This window comes from Vanessa atalanta, chromosome 12 (assembly GCF_905147765.1).
Source record: "Vanessa atalanta chromosome 12, ilVanAtal1.2, whole genome shotgun sequence".
In the NCBI taxonomy this organism is placed as follows: Eukaryota; Metazoa; Arthropoda; class Insecta; order Lepidoptera; family Nymphalidae; genus Vanessa; species Vanessa atalanta.
This window is the reverse complement of record NC_061882.1, coordinates 4,139,410-4,162,557: the sequence shown is the minus strand read 5'-3', so window position 1 is coordinate 4,162,557 and position 23,148 is coordinate 4,139,410. Positions and strand designations below refer to the sequence as shown.

Genomic DNA, 23,148 nt, shown 5'->3' with positions numbered 1-23,148 from the left:
CCGGATACTGGATACCAAATAGAATATCTATGAAGTCTTAGAATAGTCACAGGATGCCTTAGTCATTTTTGTAATTTATTTAAAGCCTTTGATTATGTACAACATGTAACTTTGGTCAAGTAATTATGACTCTCTGTGATTAGAGAATATACCAAACGATAAATGGACATTCACTGTAACCTTTGACATATTTCTTTTGCATAAATAACATGATCTATCTTTAAGGGAATAAATAAAGATAGAATAGTTTGCTGACACTTCCTTGGTTTCTAATTGTTTTACTTTCACAGTACAATATCTTACGCCATTATACGAGATGGCCCAGTGGTTAGAACGCGTGCATCTTAACCGATGATTTCGGGTTCAAACCCAGGCAGGCACCACTGAAATTTCAAGTGCTTAATTTGTGTTTATAATTCATCTCGTGCTCGGCGGTGAAGGAAAACATCGTGAGGAAACCTGCATGTGTCTAATTTCAACGAAATTCAGCCACATGTGTATTCCGCCAACCCGCATTGGAGCAGCGTGGTAGAATATGCTCCAAACCTTCTCCTCAAAGGGAGAGGAGGCCTTTATCCCAGCAGTGGGACATTTACGGGCTGCTTATGTTATGTATGTTATTATACTTTTGGTCTTTGTAGCCATCTATACTATATTTAATTTACAGGAGTATTTACGCAGTATATTATTATTAGCTAGAGATTGACTAAGGAAACAACTTAAAAAGAATACTGTATTCATTCTCGATACATTTCAAATACTATGTGCATTCGAAAAAATATTGACGATTGGTGAGTAATTAAGTCCTGTTAGTCGACTACATAAAGTCAGTTACTTTTTGCGGGGCAATGTAAACCGAGTTGATACAGGAAATAGTTCAAACTGTCCTTTAAAATTTTAAATAATAGTACAAGAACTTTGTGCTCATAAGGCTATATTTATTTCTTATATTGAAAATTGTGGACCTCTGTCCTAACTTAAAGTCATTTGTTTTCTAAATGGGTGATAGTTTTAATTTGACTACCAATAATTAAGACAGATGTTTAGATATTCAATTGCGAAATTTGATTTGGATGCATACTTTATTGTATAGTTGTAAATAGGGTACAATATGCTACGCAAAGAAGTTTGTCAAAACATATTATGTTGCTTCAGCGTGAGCTGGACATTAGTAGACATTAAGCATGTAAGTTCCAAAGGTACTAATCTATATTTAATTGTTTAAATATATATAGTAAGTCCGGTAGTTAAAGATTTAAACCTTAATTCAATATATATTTTGTTCGTACATATTCACTCCTATTTAGTAAATTATATTTATATTTGTTTAAAAACCTTTTCAATTTATATACACACAGGAATATTATGTGATTTACATATATGTATATATACTTGTCAATCGTTTGTTAGATAAATTTGTCCTTGAGACGTATTTTCGTACTACGAATAAGTGGATATTTTTTGGATTCTGTATTGAATATGTATTTACCTGAAATCGTAACATAGGTATTTATTAACAAAGTGTGTTGAGAAATGGTAAACATAACGTTAGTTGGTTACATAACGAACATAGCAACGAAAAAGGAACTCTTTCCAAATTGCAATTTATGTGATATTTATCATTATTAAAATTATTTTTGTTTTCAGAAAAAAAAAAACGTTCAAAATTGTAACATTATTTATAACTTTATTTGACATTCGGACTAAATCTATCTTGGTGGTAGAGTTTTGTGCAATTCTGGGTACCACCCATTTGCCTAATTTGGCGTTTGAATACACGATGAAAGATTGAAGATAAGTGAAATTGCAGTGCTCCTGTACTAAAATATTGGTGTTGTGACAATTTTCTTTGAATCGAATCACTTTGTATTGTTGTGTTCTAGTTTGAAGGCCGGTGTAATTGTACCCGCACACAAGGGACATCATAACTTGGTTCCCAAGGTTGGTAGCGTATGTATAAGGAATCATTAAAATTTATCGCGTTCCCAGTGTCTCAACCACATGCCATCAGGTTAACTATTTGCCTGTACACCGATCTAAAATAAAAATAAAACATATTTGTGACGCCAAAATGATTACGACTAGACATATCCAGCCTACCTTAGCAATGGAAATGGATGAAAAACTTATGTATATGTAAATTCTATATTATTCAATAGAAGTATATGTTTTTATTTAATTAATAAACTCAAATACAGATCAAATAATTGTTGAATTTGCATCGCTACAATAATATCGAAGCTTTATAGATAAGTAAATTTCTTTATTTAACTTAATTATATGAATAAAGCAAAAATAAACTAAATCTTACCTTCGATTGCTGCATCAGTAAAATATTGCTAAGCATTATAACGATCTTTATTTGATAATCCACGCCATTCTAACACTTATTATTGCCAGCCTAAAAAATCACCCAAACAATATTTGAGCTAATATCATAAAGCTATAATAGTTTATAAATTAAAAATCGTTATAAAGGTATCAATTGGAAGCAAGGAAATATTAAATGTTTATTTTAAAAACACTTTTATAACGCGATATAATGCGATTCAGCATCGAATCTGTACAATAGAAGCGACATCACAATAAAACGTATAAAATTTATACCTACCCTCAATAACAGCAGAGAGAATACATAATGAACATTAGGAACAAAAGCGTGCGAAAAGATATGATACCAAATTGTAGAGGTGCGAATAGGACAAGAGTAAATATAGAAATACAAACTTTATCACCTGCATTATAGTGTCTATGATCGATTGGTTCTAATACTATTCGAATAAAACCGATCCACTGTTACTGTAAATTAAACTTTATTTATAGTGGTAAGATCAGAAATTGTTTTGACGTAAAATTGCAACCAAAATCGAAGATAAGTGAGGTTGCAATGCTCCTGTACTAAAATATTGGTGTTGTGACGGTTTTCTTTGAATCGGAGTAGCGGCGGACCTTTTGTCGCGTATAAAGATAGCTACGGCGTAGCTCTACAAAGCTACGAGATACGTGCTACAAGGTGCAGATTTAACGTATGTGTTTATTTACCACATAATTATAATGTACGGCTGTTATGATCTAATTTCATAACAGTCGTACATTATAATTATGTATGTATGTATGTATGTATGTATGTATGTATGTATGTATGTATGTATGTACGTACGTACGTACGTATGTATGTATGTATGTATGTATGTATGTACGTATGTAAATTATATGCACTAGAAATCACAATTTAGTATTGAAGATACGTAAGTATGTGTATACATAGATATGCCACTGACATATTTAAAAAAAATAATGACGAGATCTATTATTCATAAATCATTTACTAATATTAATATTAAATGAAGGTGGTCTTGACATTTGTCCAAGCGGCGACGATCAAGGCTTCGTCGTCCACGTGGTCAGGATCCGTATGTCGATAGGCTATTAAGAGCTTAACTTTATCAAACAAAATAAAGTTAGTCAATTAGTTCATTTAATAAAATTTATATGCTATAATGAGAGACGTTCGATGTAATATTAATTGAAATGAAATGAGATAAAGGATGTATGAAGAAATTGATGTAGTGTTTTGGAAAATACTATTAATTTTAATATTTCTCTCAGCGTTCCAGACTAATAGCTATACAACGTGTAACTGTTTCCTTTACAAACATTAAAATATTAAGTAAATTCCTCCTTGCGTCATTGGACATGCCGCAAGTCAACCTGACGGATCCGTAAACCCGGATCTCGTGAGAATCCCAGAGGCATTACCTAGTGCCAATGGTCGACGGAGATCTCTTGCATCCGAACTTAATTAATGCCATACAGGTGCTGGATGGAGATGACCCCTTCCTGCAAGAGTGAAATATCGTGGAAGAATACTGGGAAGCGAAAGGAGTACGTTCACTGATTTGCTTCGCCGTAGAAGAGTGGGGAGAAGATGTTGGCGCTATGCGCACTTTCTCCCCGTTGTACGCGTGTACGCGTTACTGTGACTACCCCTAGTTCTCTTTACCACATACATACGCACATACCGTGAGCCAGTCAATGGGATGCGCAAGCGATAGCTTGACGTAAAACCCTCCAAAAAGACGGAGTGTGTACAGCTGTTTTTTTAGTAGGTATCCACTTCGGTTGAGAAAATGCGAAAGTGCGTTTTACCAGCCAGTTAAAAAAAATGTATGTCTCACAAAGCGTAATCATTGTATGAGTTATATATTTGAACAACACTAATAACACTTTAACACTTCTAAATTCTGTGCAGTAGTCTGAAAGTTCAATTAACGTATTAAATTAAGCACTGAGAGTTGCCCAATAAAACTATAATTCATTTGTTTTACTAAAGTTACATTAAATAAGTTATACTTCGGACAATATAATAACAAAATAATTCACCCGTGGTTCCTTATCTATATAATATTAAAGTTTGAATAACCGTTTAATATAATTTAGGTTTGAACCAGTTTTGCCCTGTTCGAGTCAAACTATCTCGGTTTGCCACAGAGTATAAGAACTTATAGGAAAAGGCATCAATATTACTTACCTTGTATTATAATAGTCAATTCAATAATCTCATTACTCATAGTTTAGGGTAGCTGATATATCTGATGTAGATACAATGTTAATTTATAGCAAAATCTATAATTTTAAAAATTATCAACTTAAATAATAACATGCAGAGAATTTGTATAAAGGTATTTAGTTTTTCCGCAATACCGTGACGGAGACGGCGATCATTTGAATAGGTAAAAATCCCATATAACCCGGTTTCCTGCCCAGGGGTACCCCGGACCTCTCTGAATATTTTCAATGAGTAAAAAAAGGGTATTGTGTATAGCTATAGAATAGTTTACCGATATTTTTCATTACTGTTATATTTCATTTTATTTTATTTATAAAGTTGAACGATTTTATTAATAAATAATAATAGCGTTGCCTGTTTATAAATACGTATTTTCTCTTCCAATTAAGTATAAAGATTGGTAGAAGAGGGAATGACAAAAGTCTAAGGCAATTTTACTGGAGAGTTTCACTAAATTTTACGTCAGCCGTTGTGTTGTATATTATATGCTAGTAGAGTCTATTTCAATATAATTCAGTTGTGATGGTTATTTTATTTGTGAAATCTACTAAGATATTAAGCATCCCATCAATTTCCATATCTAAAATAGTACAAATCGTATTAAAGATTAATAATCGCCGGCGATTTTTCCGAACCGATACGACTTGGGAACCTTCAAGAAAAGAGCGTACTCTTTCCTGAAAGGCCGGCAACGCACCTGCAAGCCCCCCGGTGTTGCAGATGTCCATGGGCGGTGGTAGTCACTTTCCATCAGGTGAGCCTCCTGCTCGTTTGCCACCTTATGACATAAAAAAAAAAAAAATTTACGACGTATTAAGCAAGCTCTTGTTGTAACAAGAACTGACACCATTTCTTATCAACTATTTATTCTGAGCGACCTACTATACTCCTGACAATAAGAACTGCGAAGTGCTTCCCAGTCGTTTCGCACTTCCATTTAAGTGGGATAAACTATTGCTGGAGGCATTTTACGACAATTTCCTATTATATTAAATTAAATATAAATATAATTTATAATTGGTCAGATATTTGGTTTAAAAGAATAAGATGTACTATCTTTGATTTTGTTCTTATTTAATAACTTTAACTGTAACTAGCCGTGTTCTGAACATACCTTTCTTTTTTATCATCTTGAAATGAACAATTGTTTCGGTAATTTCTTATTTCAAATATATTTTTAATGTTGTCTAAATGAGAACGTACGTTTTATACAAATCTTTTAATAAATATTAAGAAGAACCGCTTTAGTCAAGAACTCTTATACAAGCTCTTTTAAATGGACAGTTAGATTAAATTAAAATTAAAACTACTTATAGTTCGGTATGTACATTCAAACGAGAGGAGCTAGTAGGAAATAACTCATTTTTAAATTGCTCTCTTTTACCTATTAAATAATTAATAAAAGTAGAATAAATGTTATATTAAAAATCAACTATACTAACTCGATGCATTCTATTATCTTAATAATATGCTCAGAATAATATAATTTGTCAAGTACATGACGTCACAAATGTAAATATTTGGCTTACGAAATAGAAAACAGCTAATGAATGTTAAATCGAGGTGGCGGCGAGAGTCCTAGCGCGCATTCCACCTTTGGAAATTCTGGCGAATATGGAAGCGAGAGTCATTCATCAGACCCGTGTTCTCTGTCAGAACGTCGAAAGCGCGGCGGCTCCAAGTGGCAAGCGTTTGAGGCGTTGAAGCGGCGGGAATGATGGAGGGCTCTAGCAACGTGGCACGTGGTAAGGAATGGTACGCATGCAAACGCGTCTTTGGAGCCATCCTGCCGGCCTTCGAAGGCTGGATGGGACGAAAGCTACGAATCACCTTCCGACCTATGCTGGTAATGACAATTGCGAATGTTTGTCGCCATTGTGTGACACGGCTTAGCATGCGCTGTAGACATGGAACACGGAGAGGCAGAACCTGGTCCGCGAGATTGGACGAGATCTCTCCCTGCGAGCAATCGTGTCAGCGATGCTCTGCAGACATTTAGTGTGAAGGGCCGTAGCCTCCTTCTGTGAGACCAACATGGTCCAGAATGAGACAGTGGAGTGAGGACGGGAAAGGACCGATCCTATTTAGCGGAGATGACGAGGGAACGACGATTAGGCTTCGGCTCGAACCAAAGGATTTTATTTAATTCAATTCATTTGATCCATAATTAGTTATTCAAGTTGTATATTCAATTCCGAATATACAATTTATCCCTAGTTGTCAATAACAAGTAATATGGCTGTGCTTGTTTTCTTTTTAAGACATAGTGACCGACAATTTAGACGAAAGAATAATGCACGAAAAATTAAGAAGTCACTTAATATCACCGCATAACCAAAAGCCAAGAGGGTTTAAGATGTTATCTTGTAATTACATTAGTTTCTCCACCCTTAAAACCAGAACACAACAATATAGCGTTCCTGATTGATTGTAGAATAATAAATGAGTGGGTGGTATCTACCCGGGTGGGCTTACACGAAGTCTACAATCAAAAGTTACTGAAGTACGTTGACTATTTGTATTGCCATATACCATAGTACCATGCCATTGACGTGTTTGGTAAATTGAATGGTACAAAAGTCTTTACCTTATTAATAGCATCATTAATGATTTACATTATATATGTAGGCGTTTACTGTTTCTTTTACATATGTATGTATATTGAGTATGTTTACATAACCTTGATAGATTGAATACGTCAAATACAGATTTAACGTTTCAAAGATAAATTTTTGTGTACATATGTCTCTTAAAAAGCATCCAAAAGAGGTATGTCGTGTACAAGTCCCGTGTTATGAGCGTCATAACTTGTGAAGTAAATAAAAAAAGTTACGCAAATGATAAGGTACGAAATAATATAAGAAAATAAGTAAAAAAACGCTTTGAACTCGTATCGTTTGATGTTCGAGTGTGTCGGGATGCGAAGAAAATTCTTTTGCTCTACCTTCACCCAGAAACTGAATTTACATAAGCATTCGATTCAAAAACGTTATAAATTAGAGAGCGGCCGGGACCGCCACACGATCCGCGCATAACTCAAGCTAACAGCCTCATTAGGTGCCGCAATGGCGTTAACTAATATCTGAGACTTAAGACTTAAGGGGTGATCATTGAAGCTCAGTCACAGGGAAAGGTTTCATTCTGATGTGATTTTTTTGTGTGCCGAATTGCAGTGGGGTTGGGGGGTGGGGTTGCCCGGGTCCAGGCGTGCGCAGGCAGCAGTGGCTGGCCAACTGTCGCGCCGAGCGGACGTCAGTGTCGCGTCTTTACGCGCCTCACGTTGGGCGCCATCCGTCGTCTTACCGGTATCTCATCGTGTGATCGAAGTGAATTGTGTAACAATTATGTGAGGTGAAATAATAAACACAACAAAAAATTAAAAAGTACACAGAATAATAAAACTACTAATAAAGTAAGTAACTTAGTGAACGAAATTTGTGTAAGTTCCGATATCTGATAACGCTAAGTGAAGTGTCACGTGACGTGCCTCCGGCGGGACTTTGGACAAGTACTTTTTCTTGTTCACAACTTGGCAGCACTTCGATAGATAATGTAAGTATACTTGGTTGGTTTTGAGTGTTTATTAGAGATAATGACGAATTTTAACCGAATGATTTATTTAACTAAAATTTTTATTTATGTTTCCGATTGTGAAACATCTCAGACGGCGATAAACTATACATTTTAAATGTATAGTTTATATTTATATATAATGCATTTATAAGTAATATACATAAAGAGATTTTTTTAAATCAATTATACTGGTCACGTTCAAAAATGATTTCAGGGAAATACAATTTAAAATTATATTATATAATAGCGTATTAGTATTTAAATATGTTCAGCCTATCGAAATTGTTTTGAAGAGGCATATTGAGCAGAATGAAAGCCAAGAAGTTATGTGTAGAAGAAAATGAAAAATAAATTGGCAACTGAAGTGGGGCATCCGGACCCCGGTTTTATTTGGTTTCCAACTTTTTGCTTCCGAAAACAATTAAATAGGGATTTCGTTCGATTTCACGAAGAAAATTTGCTATTTATTTGAGTTAATGAAGTATTATATAGATGTTGTAAGGACTTGTCACATAGCTTATAATGAAATGTAACCATGAAAGAGTGACATGAATAAATTACAATATGACTATAACAAATCTGTTATTTTGTTTTCATACAATTGGCAAAGTAAAAGTATTGATTTTAAATTACTTAAAAGAGATAAAAGATAACGATATAAATAACGAGAAGATTGAGAATAGTGCAATGTCTTGTACCGAATATTTTTTATCGTTATCTATGCGGATAAATTATTTTCCGAACGTTGACAATTAATAAGGAATGAAATATTATTTTATTCATTTAGGTCCTTTATATAGTAAATATATATTATCATAAATACTATAATTATAAGAGATCTGATTAATAATCTGTGATAATAAAATGGGATATACTAAGCACATAATATAATAATATAGGCTTACTTAGCGTGCGTCATAAGCTAATGTAAATAAAGCAAAAAGCTAACACGCGTCGGGGATCAATCATTCTATTGACGTTTAGGCTTCTTTGCGTGGATGAAAATATTAAGAGTACTCACACTAAGTATATAATCTGTAAACATTCGTATGAGTAAATAAGTAAATGTCAAGGAAGAAACTTTGTATTGTAGAAAATACAAAAAATTTATTTTTATCTCGTTTTTATATTTGTTATACGAATATAAATGATATTTATATGCGGTTTAGATGTGGTTAAATTTTAATTAAAATAAATAATTATTTTCTGTAATTTAGAATTATATTTCATTTATTCATATCATTTTTGTAGGCTTTCGATATGTTTGTTGTTTCTTCGAAGTATTCCTAGAAAAATATACAGGCCTTTTTATTAGAAAATAGAAATTTTCTCGCATTGATCTTTCTTGGGAGATATCGTTTTTGGCTTTCCCCTGAAAGCCTTTCATTTCTCAGGATGAAAAATATACTATTTTCCGGTGTTATACAAGTTTATATATTTCTGCTATAAATACGCACCGTGAGCATGGCTCAGTGGTTAGACCACATGAGTACTTACTGAAGATTATTTTGCATTTTGTTGATAAAATGACTCATCTGTTTTAGTAGGTTTCAGTAGGTTTTATTTTATCTTTATAAATGTTTCTTGTTCTCATATCTTAGTTAAAATTACTGTAGTGAAATAGTTAAAATGATTATTTTTTAATAGATCATTTAAAGTACGTGTTTAAATCTCCGAATTTGCACCACTGTTTCAAGGGCTTAATGCGTGCTTATTATAAGAATATCATTGTGAGTTAACCTTGATTCTGATGTGAATCTTGGTGTTTGGGCTTTGCGCAAACCTACCTACCCCTACATAGACTACCAACCCGTCATTCTATACCACCAAATAGCATTGATTTGAAGGGTCAGAGAGCCAGTGTATCTATACAAGGAACATTCAATCTTAGTTCTCATTTTTTGTGGCGTATGGGCGATGTAGCTTAGTTTAATATTTCCTACAACATTAAATCAGGTGGGACATTAACCAGTCCGCCTATAGATTAAACAAACTACCACATTTGATAACCTCCGTGGTCGAGTAGTGGGTTCACCGGTTTTCATGGGTACGCCCCTCCGAGATCTCGGGTTCGATTCCCGGCCGAGTGGATATAGAAAAAGTTCATTAGTTTTCTATGTTGTCTTGGGTCTGGATGTTGTTGGTACCGTCGTTACTTCTGATTTTCCATAACACAAGTGCCTTAGCTACTTACATTGGGATCAAAGTAATTTATGTGACGTTGTCCAATATTTATTTATTTTACATGAACAATCTTGGTTCCGCAATATATAATAAATTTCAAGTTTTTACTCCCACCTTTAACGAGAGGAGCCTCACTTTAGCAGTAGGTATTTCTAGACTATTATTTTACTTATATTTTATAGGCACCGTAGATTAAAACGCTATTTATCATTAATATATATCCAGTAATTTCCACCCTCACAAACAGGTTAATTTATAAAGAAATGCTTTCAACATTATTTTTATTTGACACCATTTTTAAAATTATTTCATAAATAGCCATGCAATTAATAGTAAAATTTCGAATATTTCCAACGAATAAATATTAATACATTGTAAAGTGTAAAATTGCTAGCTTTAATTCAAAAATGTTATTGTTGTTGTGGCTTTTTAAGATTTTTGTAACTATATACGATACCCTTTATACTATAGAGTAGATAATAAATTGTTTTAATTATTATATCATTATTTATATTTTAAATAAAAGATAATTATTTTTTGGCAAGTATGTGAACGATTTAAACTTTATGAAACAGAACTATAAATGATTGGTATTCTATAGAGATAGAATTTATTATTATTATTATTTAAATAACATTTTTTATGTTGATAAACATTACCTACCCGTGATCTATATATATATTAACTAGCAAAACACGCGGCTTACCGCGTGGAATTCTAAAAGCTTCCACACTTAGAGTAGCTTATTAAAATTATCTTGTATTTTAAATATTATTTCTGCTATATTGTTCTCGGTTAAATATCATATATTTAATAAATCATAATCACTTTTTCATTGTGCAGATATACGTCGGATGGCTCTAGTTTGGAATCAATATAATTTGTACTAAATCTTTGAGAAAAAAAATGCTATATATAGAACGTATACAATATTATAAATATAGTCATTTATACCTACAAAATCTATACTTCTGAGCCATAGAAATCGATGTCTGTTAAACCATTGTTGTTATGGCATTGGTTGGGTGATGTGCATGTGGGACACCTGATGGTAAGTGGTCACCACCGCCGATAGACAATGGCTAATGCGCCACCAACCTTGGGAACTAAGATGTTATGTCCCTTGTGCCATTGAGGTGATTTTTCAAAAAAATAACAATTTTTCTTTTATAATTATTATTATTTAAGAAATATAAAATGTCACCAAATTGTATGTAGATTTCTTACACCGACAATACAATAATAAGCATGACATCTTTGTTGTTATATCCCTTGTTAACAATAGACATTGTATACAATATATATTTAGTGGTAGTATATTCTATATGTGCGTTTTATCTATACAGACGGGCATTCACTTCACGCCAGTGAAGTTCCGGATTAATTAAAGTGATTTTCAAATGAAAATGGATATTAGTATTTTTTATTAGAAAAACGTCAAACGTCAAACAAAAGCAGACCCCTGTCCACCTTTAGCATATTACAACGTATATACAGGACATCTGAGATTAAAAATGAAATTTTAACTATTATATAAATTTATTGAAAATATAATTACGTTGTATTTTATTTTCAAACCGTTGAAATTAATTAAATAAAATTCAACATAAATTCATCGCGTTCGATGAATTTGTATAAAACTAAGACAAAACGACATTTGATGTATTATTTCTTTTATCCGACATGTTTTTCCGAAAGAAAATTCGACAAAGGAAAGCTTAATGCCATTCTTTCATTCTAACATTGACGACTGATGAAATATATTGAAACAAAATGAAATAAAACACCCCTCGATACTTAAAGGAAAAATATATATCCTAAAAAAAACAGTCCGTAATTATTTATTTTTGTTCACAATTGTAATTTAACTTTCGTATATAAGATACATTTAATTTTATTTATTTTTTAAATAGAAATATATTCAAAATGTGATATTTATTATACTTCATAAGTATAATTATACTTCTACTAAAAACCAGTTAGTCTTACGCAGAGAGAATTTAGTTGAGTATTAAGGAATTAATCCAATTTTTTTTAGACGTACTCTCACCTGATTCTTATTGTTGATCATTGATTGTACACAATGCCCCACTAATCATGGGAACTAAGATTTTATATCCCTTGTTATAGTTACACTCCTTCAAACCAGAACACAACAATAAAAAGTATGCTATTTGGCGGTCGAATATAATTATGATAAGTAGGTGGTATCTACCCTTGCACTAAGCCTTACCACCAATAAAACTATTATGGTTCTGTTATATACATACAGGTTTAGATATTTTAAAAACAAATTTGACGACCTCCGTGGTCGAGTAGTGTGTACACCGGTTTTCATGTGTACGCCACTCCGAGGTCCCGGGTTAGATTCCCGGCCGAGTCGAAGTAGAAAAAGTTCATTAGTTTTCTACGTTGTCTTGGGTCTGGGTATTTGTGGTACCGTCGTTACTTCTGATTTCCATAACACAAGTGCTTTAGCTACTTTCATTGGGATCAGAGTAATGTATGTGATGTTGTCCAATATTTATTTATTATTTATATATTACTTATAAAGATACACATTTATACATATTAATATAGATATATATTGTTTTTTTTTTTTACAGGATAGGATTAAGTGCCTTTATATTTTTTAGTCATAATTAACATCATTATTACCTTAATATATTTAATATCTATGGTAAAGACAAAACAGTTAAGTGCCATTTTCACCTCCGTTTGTCAACCGATTTTCTCTTTTTTTATTTCGTAGCGGTTGACGAGCAATTATTAATAAAAAAATTATATAAGTTATACTGATACAAGTTTTCGTCAAATTGTTTATATTGATGACGGTGGAATTTCGAGCACTTATCAAACAGCTCTTAAAATATTGCAATATTATAAGATATTTTATTTTATAAATAGATTTTGGACATAAAATCTCAGGACAGACTTAAATAATAACAATCATTAAAAATATCAATAGCCAGTATTCAAAAATAGTAATTGAAAAAAGAAAAACAAATTAAATTTAAATGTCTTTCATTTGCACTTCAAAGAATTTTTCTGAATGAAATTCTAATTAAATCTCTGGATATTAAAGATATCGCATTTTGACGATCACATTTTTGGTTAAATAACGGTTATTGGAAAATGTTTTCAGAAATGTTTAAAATTTTAAATGTTTTAACAGATTCAGAAACACAAATACGCGGAAACCATGGATCATTTTTGTTAATTAGAAGTTCTGAACCTTCGTATCTCATAATATAATTAATTGTAATATTATAAAAAAAATATATATCCCGCTGAGTTTCTTTCGCCGGTTCTTCTCAGGTCCGAGGTGCTAAATTCCGAACCGGTGGTAGATTTTTGACAATCAATAAGCAAGTGTAAACACTTCTATATTGAATAAAGATTTTTGACTTTGACTTTATTATTATTGTTATTAATAAAACATGGTCTTGCTCTATGGTTACTCTCTCTTGAAAGAAAACATGACATTGAGGAATAATTTTAGCTACTGGATGGATCAATAATTTGAGAGTTTGTATTGAAAATTTTAAATACTTTTCAAGTATGCAATTAAAATGTTGCCTTAGAGCCTTATAATATACGATAAATACATTTTTAGTGGAAATTTTTGGTGAAATTGTTTTAAAATGTAGTCACAAGATCCATACAGACAATTAGTGTAACTTATAATATAAGCTTGTAAAACAAAGGCATTTGCGGAATCTGCGGATTAATTAGTATTGATATTAATGATATTAAAAATAATAAAAAATATAAACACTATTTAAAATTCTTTATGTTGTCTATGAGTAATAAGAGACAGGGAGGCGGCAAAACCGTATGCAAAAATCAGTTGAAATATTAAAGTATGAAGTTTATAAATTAATATATTTATAAAAGGATACAATATTGTTTTTTTGTAGTATATATTGGATTTTTAACATATTTTCAATTCGTTTTTTAACAATATATATATTCATAAGCAAAGAGTATAGATGTTTGTAAGTGTCAGTGAAGTTCAGTATTGAATTTAAAGGTAGAAAAATAAAATCATAACTTATTTGAGTATGATTTTTATCAATAAACAGAACGATTCAAGAGGAAGTATTGTAGGTAAACATGCGTATTATATAGAGAAAAAACCGAGAATTTCAACTTAGCCGGAAAAAACAAGAATTTTTCATTTTCAACCTAAAAGTAGTGCCCTTGTATTCCTATGAATCCGGGCCGGGTACCTAGGCTCTATATTATCGATCTAGACGGTCATACGGCCTAAGCAAGAATACCTCGATATATATAACACTTAGTACCAAAGTAATAAGCGTAATAATCGTGTTGTTCACTGAACTCAAAGGAGACATGCTTCATTGGGGATGGTTCGACTAGTTAATCACAAACCAGAGACACGTAGTCAATTACATCCGACGGGTAAATTATTAAGGTATGGCAGTAATAATAGAATTTGTCTCTTTAGTTATATTTATGTTCTCATAATAAAATTTGATAAACTACATCGCTGTTAATACAGATCTTTAAAACGTCTTCAATACATTTATTTTTTTAATAACGTAACGGAACGTCATAATAAAGTTTCTAATAAATTTAATTAATATAAAAAAAACTTGTCTGTAGTGCATATTCCTTAAAAAAACCTTTTATATACAATTACATACACTTATATACAATTTATTAAAACAGAAGTTGTGATTATATCAAAACTTGAACTGAGTGGTCTGCTAACCGACTCGGAATAATGGATTACTGGATTTTCTGTGTTCTGGAAATAAATCCCGTCCAATTTACACCGACGCTGCACAGCATACATAAGAACGTAAGCATATAACATTATATACTTGCATTTTAAGTTTGCAACAATGCAATGTTGTTAGCGGTCAGTGATGTTGAGTGTTTCAATTGAGTAAAGTAATTATTATTTTTTTGCGACTTTTTATGTATATCGGGCACAAATTATTATCAATTTGTTAATACGTCGATAAATATAATAAAAATGTTAGCACTTTTGACGTATTAACAAAAATACACTTTGCTTGCATTGCACCCGCGAAACTTTGCGTTTATTCAACAGATTTTTTGGGAATTTCGAAACCTATGACAGGTTTTGTTCTGATTACATTGAATTTTACGTGGTGCTAACATTATTTAAAGTTATTAAATATTTTATATTAAATCACAACAAAGAATAACGTTTTTTTTTACAGTTCTCTAACCGGCCAGTAACTTTTTTCATCTCTTTAAAATTAATTCTTTGTTAAATCGTAACAATTTAGAAAATTGCATTCAATACCCTTTTTTTTCTGCACATCTACGGCTGGAGCTCTTCAAAATGAGACCATTACCGATTTTTTAAGCGCAGCTATCTTACCATAATCACTGGGATAAAAATGACGCTATTAATATATAAGATAGTCTTATAATAATTATTTATTAATTTATTTTCTAAATTGTTACCAACGTGACAAAAATATTTTGTATAATATACTTATCAAATCAAATCAAAATATACTTTATTCAAGTAGGCTTTTACAAGCACTTTTGAATCGTCATTTAACAAACTATTTAAAGTAAAGCTACCACCGGTTCGGAATTTATATTCGACCGATAAGAACCGGCAAGAAACTCAGTAGTTACTCTTTTTCAACAAGTAAAATACAGTCATGTTAGTTAAATAAAATTATATAAGTACGCCATGTCTCCTGCCTGGAAGTCAACAAGCATAATTAAATCGATTGTCCTGACTGTCGATTATACCGTAACAACAAAATATTGAAAGTTGAAATAGAACACATGTTCATTTCAAAATCCGCTACGTAGGACTTTTTGGAAATTTCAACTTTAAGTGGAGAAATGGGATTTTGTAGGAATTTTATTTGTACGAAGTCGCCGTGTATATTCCACATAAATTGTAACGAATGGAATAATTATTTTAGTTGTATGATATGTATGTATACATGTCACCGTAAAATTGTAAATACCGTTATATTATAATCTATCTATAGTGGTAGTATATGATAAGTTGTGGTTTCTATATTTATTATATTAATATTTAACGAGTTTATTTTATATATATTACCGTGGAATTGTAAATACCGTTAGATTATAATCTATCTCGCGAGATTGTGAACCGTAACATACTGCTTACAATCTACCAAAGTTAAATTATAAAAACTCTAACCTAACCGAAATATCATAAACTTTGACATTTTATTTTGAGTTAAAACACAGTTCACAATATTTCGGCAGTTTCTCTCAACTCTCAACTGTAACACTTAACTTATTTGCTGTACGGCTTTGTGCCTTATGCACGCTCGTCTGGATGAGTACCAACTACACATCCTACTATTGTAATACGTGAACAGCACTTTGTCTGTTTAACTGTCATTCTAGTTTAGCGACTGAGCGAGTGTTAGACACATTGGATTTAACATCTTTGATCATCTTCGATCTTTGGTGTATTGAGTAAGCAATGGTTTATGCCTGGTAGCGCTACCCTGTGATCCACCATGTCCCAAAATATGTCTTGTTGTCTTTTCTCGCCTGTCTTTATAGAATTATTAAAAAAATACTTATCGAATTAGGGATAATTGTAGTAAATAATATTCTTAAGCATTTTATTATAGTATATTTATGTGCATCAAAGCTAAAATAATTCGCTTAGATCGTTTACTGTCATATTCCTCTCCGTTAATGCTTTATGACCACTAAATTGAGAACGACGTCGTCTTCGGGCATCGGAGATCGGTATCAAACGTTGGCCGCAGTGTGATTTATGACCGAGCTTCATTTCATACGTTCGTAGCGCAGTTAAGCACAGATGTATCATTCACTTCTAACAATTCACAATTCACTTCAGATTTTTTTTGTCTAATCTGGAGCAAATCCAGCTTCTTTTTTATTATTTAGAAACGTATAATTTTTGAATTACAATGTTAAAAAAAATTAAATACTTTTTAATATTATTTCATTCGTATGGTTCATCGGTTTATTTGTCTCGGGTTTTTTTTACAGTCGACGCAAACAAAATCATCAATTCTTTTATTCCATTGTTTTTAATACACTAGTTCTATAAAAATGAAACAGGAATAATAAATCGTGTATCATTTTTTGCATTTCACTTTGCTAAGTTATTCAGAGCAAAATTATTATTAACATACACAAAATGGAAATAATCATATATGTATGTTTTACCACTCCTAAGCTGTTTGGAAACTACTATAATTTGAATACAGTAATTCAGTGCTGTTTTAAAGTTGAATAGGTTTGTAAAAGCCTTATAATATTACTTATATTAGCGTTATTAATAAAATTACCCATAATTTAAAATAAAATTTTACTACGTATTATTTTTTAATAATACGAGTTAATTTTGAAAGAATATTTTTTGCTTCTTCGTAGGATGAAGGCCTTTCCTTTGGTTATATTATTTATAATTGGTATTCAAATTTTAATCGCTACAAAGTGATAAGACTCATTGTGTATCATTTATGTTATTAATACAGCAGAATTAATATTCTTGTGATTGCAATAAAGAATTTTATTTTTTGGTTTTATAATATAGGTTGGCGGACGAGCAAATGGGCAATCTGATGGTAAGTGGTCGCCATTACGTCCCCCTAGACAATGGCGCTGTAAGAAATATTAACCATTCCTTATATCGCCAATGCGTAAAAACCAACCTTGGGAACTAAGATGTCATGTCCCTTGTACCTATAGTTACACTGGCTCACTCACTCTTCAAACTAGAACACAACATCACTGAGTACTGCTGCTTAGCGGAAGAATATCTTATGAGCGGGTGGTATCTACCCAGTCGGGCTTGTACAACGCCCTACCGCCAAGTATTATATGATACCTTTGAATAAGTGTTTTTGTTTTGGAATATATATTATTATAAATTAATTCTTCATGAGTTTAAATTATGTAAATAATATATTTTGGTAACGTAGTCAATTAATTCGTTCTTAGAAGAGATAGATGTTGAATAAATAATGCAATTATTTAAATGAAAATCTGAATTATTGTCGTCAAAATTAATTCTGTCTTAAACAATGTGTCTCGTTAATTCTATTTTTTAATATTCATTTAATTTATTATAAATTCATCTACCGTGTAAAAATCTTAATATTTTAGCTGTTTTTCATTTACAGATATATTTAATTCTATAAGGCTGGCATGCACATATTTGAATATTTTTTTCTAGTCTATGGCGAGCTTTACATCATGAGGTCTGTTCGGACCGCGTATGATAAATGGCTCTGTGGGTGATTTATAACCGGTCGGGGTAAAACGACATGCGATCTATGCATCCGGATCTGATTTGGTAACAACTTAAAGATTCTTGGCAGATTCAATTGGATTAAAATTTTAGTTAATAATTAAAGTCTATTTAACGATGCGATAGGATCATGTAAAGGCTTTTGATAGATCTCACCATGACTATCCTTTTGATTGACTTGATCCCTTTCATTTTCACTGCACTATCAACTTTGGAAGCCCTGGTGCTTGTAAGTAAATTGATTACCTCGCCCTCGGATTACAAAAAATGGAGCGTGCGAATCATTATAATGAAGCAACAGAAGCGAATACAAAACAAAAACGAATGCAAATTCTCGGTACTGCGTGTGGCATTTAATAATTTGTTTATATATATATATATAAATATATATATACAGTAGTTTTGACGTTTTAACAAAAATATGCATTGTTTCGAACTACCGAGAATTTGCATTCGCTTTTGATTTTGTATACTTCATTTGCCTTTTTTTATAATCTGAAAACTCACTCTTCAAAGCTGAACTCAATAATAATAAGAATTGCTGTTTAACGGTAGAATATGCTACGAGTGGGTAGTACTTGCCTAGACAGGCTTGCGCCATACTACTGGACGGGCCTACGCGAAGTTTAACCACCAGTAAATATACCGTATATATCACAATACCATAAAGAAATAACATTACGGTAATATAAGCGTAATCAAGATATGGTTGATGATTTGGAACTATTCTGACAACATTTATTTCAGATAAATAATGTTATGTAATTTTACGTGGAATTATATAACGGAAAATTCTTTCAATATTTCACAGCAATTTTATATCATAAGTTTCGAGGGTATCTAAAAGTTTTATCCTGTATAGGGCTCATATTCTTCAAGTACGTAGTGTGGTCACGTCTCCTCGATATTCTATCGAAGCTGCAGTTATTTATGAGTCATGGGAGGCGTGCCTTTATGAATTATGTTCGGGACAATTCGGGCTCGGCTATGTTTATAAAGTAAAAAAATCAGGGTCATACGTTGTACGGAGCATTGAGAATTTCAATTATAAATAAAATGAAATTGATATTGTAACGGAATTTAATTAAGGCTACTCTTTGTAGAAGCGATACATAATTAAAAATGCTATAATTATTATTGGCAAATGGTTAGCTGACTAGTCCACTTGTATAAATAATTTCATTATTATCAATTGATTTTACTCTCGACTTTATTTAATTTCCGATATCGTTTCTCATTTCTGTATATACATAATATCACCCATTTTCTGTGTGTGTATAAAAAGCAGTACTTTGTATTGTGCTATGATTACAGCTGCAGGCGAGTTAGTGTAATTATTAATTTAGATAATATATACGATAAGTGACGTATTGATTGTAAAATAATTAGCAAATTTTACATTCCAATGGCAATTATGTGACCTTTAAGAGACCCATTTTGATGACATATCTTCCGATACCAAAGAAGTCGCAAAAACATTTCCTTGCGATCAATACAAGACACAGCGATGCATAAACACATGTCCAACATAAAAGTCAGGTTCAATGACTTCACCAGACTTTCATATAAAAAGCTTAAGAAAGAATCGAGCTGGTTACTTTACACAGAATTAAATCGACAATAAAAAATATATTTATGGAATTCAACGATATGCGTGTCAAAGATTACTTCAACGTCATGAAAAATCTATAAGAATTTAATATGTTTTAGTTTAAACCCTTTTTTTACTTAAACACACATTTGGCATAGAAACAATTCATAAATACTTGACTACATATATTTCAACTGATAGGAATCGCTAACAATACCAAACCGGTTAACCGTAAATAACGAAAAACTATAAATAACTTATAGATCAATTCACACGGGAAGGCGCGCCCCTCCCCGTTAAATTATTATTATCTGCGTGCATTAGTATGAGTGAGTGATACTCCTGTTTACGATATATCTTAGTGTGCGTGAGATGAATCACAATAAATACAGCTAAAAATTTAAATTATATTATATTTGTTAAGTTTATTTTATTAGAACGCCGATAATTTAACGTGGATGAACGTCGTGAACTTGTTTATTATGGTATTATTATTATCTTTACTATGGTACTTTTTATTTTTAAATAGGTAGTCGTACAATGCCGTAACCTTTTCGAAGCTATAATATAGTCTATGTTCCGTCTAATCTCATGAACGAAGAACATGAATGCAGCCTTTATGACTATTATCCTGAAGATCCCTTGTTTCCGGAGCTTCGTATTAATTAATAATGTGCTTATCGCGATGTGACTTCTTTTTCGATTACTGTTTTTTTTTTTAATTTAAATTTAAATTATTTTTTTTTAAAAGTTATTATTATTAGATGGTTATTAAAAAACCACACCACGGTAAGTTTTCTTACCACCCACGTTTGCACATCGTTACGTAGGACTCGTGCAAGGGTTCCGTACTATTATCTATAAAAAGGGCAAAAAAAAAAAACGATTCTGGCATGGGATTGTTTTATTTTATTTACATACATCATCACACAATTTATTACATACATCTGTAAAAATTTCAAGTGTCTAACTATCACGGTTTATGAAAGACAGACGGATAGCGGAGTCTTAGTAATAGGGTTCATTTTACGTTGGTTACGGAACCTTAATAATGGAAACCTAGCTTGAAAATGAAGTTGTATAACTTATATTTTCATTACTATAGCCTCTTCATTGAAGTTATACTCATCACATATCAAAGACCATAATAACTTATGATAATTTAAATAAGTGCAAACAAATTTACAAAGCTCTTGAAATATACGAAGATTTTTTTTTTATTATATAATGAAGTAAAAATTTACTTATCCATATATGATGCTACTAATATTCGGCGCGTATAAAGGAAAATTAAGGTTACAAACTCTCATTATTGGCCTAAGTCCTTTTACTTTTAGAAGACTTGAAAATCATTACAACATTTGACAATTTTTATTATCATACAAATGTATAACTGCGCAGTATTCCTCATCATTAATTTCACAAACACTGAACATGATATGTATTACAAGCACATGAAACTGGTTTGACACACTGATCCTTGGCGAGATTTGAACACAACTCAGATCCACTAGTTCTTTCCACTGAGACCTATTGGCTAAATAATTTATTATTTAATTAATCTAATATAGAACACAAAATATTTTATTAACTCGCCACCAACATAATTCTAGTCAACAATACCCTTTGTCAGGCGTACCCCGTTTGATCCAACAGCAGTAATAAGCGACCCGACAGCTCAGAGCTTTGTACTACTTGACTCATGATAACTACAATCCTTTATATTGTGATATGGATTACTTTGCAGCGTTAATGATGGTGTTATTATGTTCTAGAGATTGCTTTTCTAAGCTTGCTTATTAGTATAGCAGTGATGGTACGGTTTCAACCGTCTATGAACTCGCTTAAGTGATTAATACAGAGGCAAGATTTATGAATTTCGCTTTTATTTGTAACGTTATTTAAGTAAAAATCAACTTCCATATAACTCTGATAGGTAAATATTTGACACGTAATGATTAGTAATCGAGTTTATTTTTGAACTGAAAGCAATGTTAAATCCTACCAATGACGACCTCCGTGGTCGAGTAGTGTGTACACCGGTTTTCAAGGGTACGCCACTCCAAGGTCCCGGGTTCGATTCCTGGCCGAGTCGATGTAAAAAAAAGTTCATAAGTTTAGTTTTATATTGTCTTGGGTCTGGCTGTTTGTGGTACCGTCGTTACTTCTGATTTTCCATAACACAAGTGCATGTGTATGTGATGTTGTCCAATATTTAATTAAAAATATATATATATATTTACGTTTTTATTTGTTATAGTTTGAATGCAAATGAGATTTTTGTTTCATTTTTTCTATTTTAACATCATATCGAAAGTGCCATAAAAAGTTATTTTATTTACCTTTGATTATTATTAATAATTTGCATAAACATTTAAGTTCGTGTCGCCGCACTAACATCCATATCGAAAGACAAATTTAGCATTGTGCTTATCTCCACCATCTCAAAAATACACCGATTTCGGCGAAATTATATGCATAATTTTTGCATAGAAAATAATGTTGTTTAGAAGTAAAAAATTGTAACAATAATCTGATATTATGTATAAAATAATTATTGGAAAAATACCATTGTCTCTATAATATATAGTTCTTAATAAATTTACAAAGCTATAGAAATACAATAATAGTTTCAACAAAGGTTTCAAGAAGTTAATAAAAATATAACGGAGTGGAATGGAATGAAGGAGTGTTTGATTTTACAGGCAAATGGAAATGAAATTACGAAAACATATTTTTGGTACTCGGGTCATCCCATTTAGCTAGAACTCATCTAATGGCAACTCTGCAGAAGTTATTAACCTCATGATATTTTGCAAAGGCAAACAAATTTTAAAAGTAAGGAAAGTTTTATTCATGTAAGCAACGTCATTGAACTCGATTCGACACATTTATTAATAAAAATATTTATCTTATCAAGTTATATTTCTATAGCAGCAT

General features: G+C 31.8%; 1 protein-coding gene across 2 annotated transcripts in view; it reads left to right on the top strand.

Annotated features, from left to right (window-relative positions):
• The first annotated feature begins 7,988 nt into the window (after nucleotides 1-7,988).
• LOC125067783 (T-lymphocyte activation antigen CD86-like) overlaps nucleotides 7,989-23,148 on the top strand; it is a 231,200-nt gene continuing 216,040 nt past the window's right edge. For both annotated transcript variants that reach the window (XM_047676546.1, XM_047676545.1), the window contains exon 1: nucleotides 7,989-8,122. The gene's annotated coding sequence lies outside the window, so the exon portion shown is untranslated. The remainder of the gene's footprint in view (nucleotides 8,123-23,148) is intronic.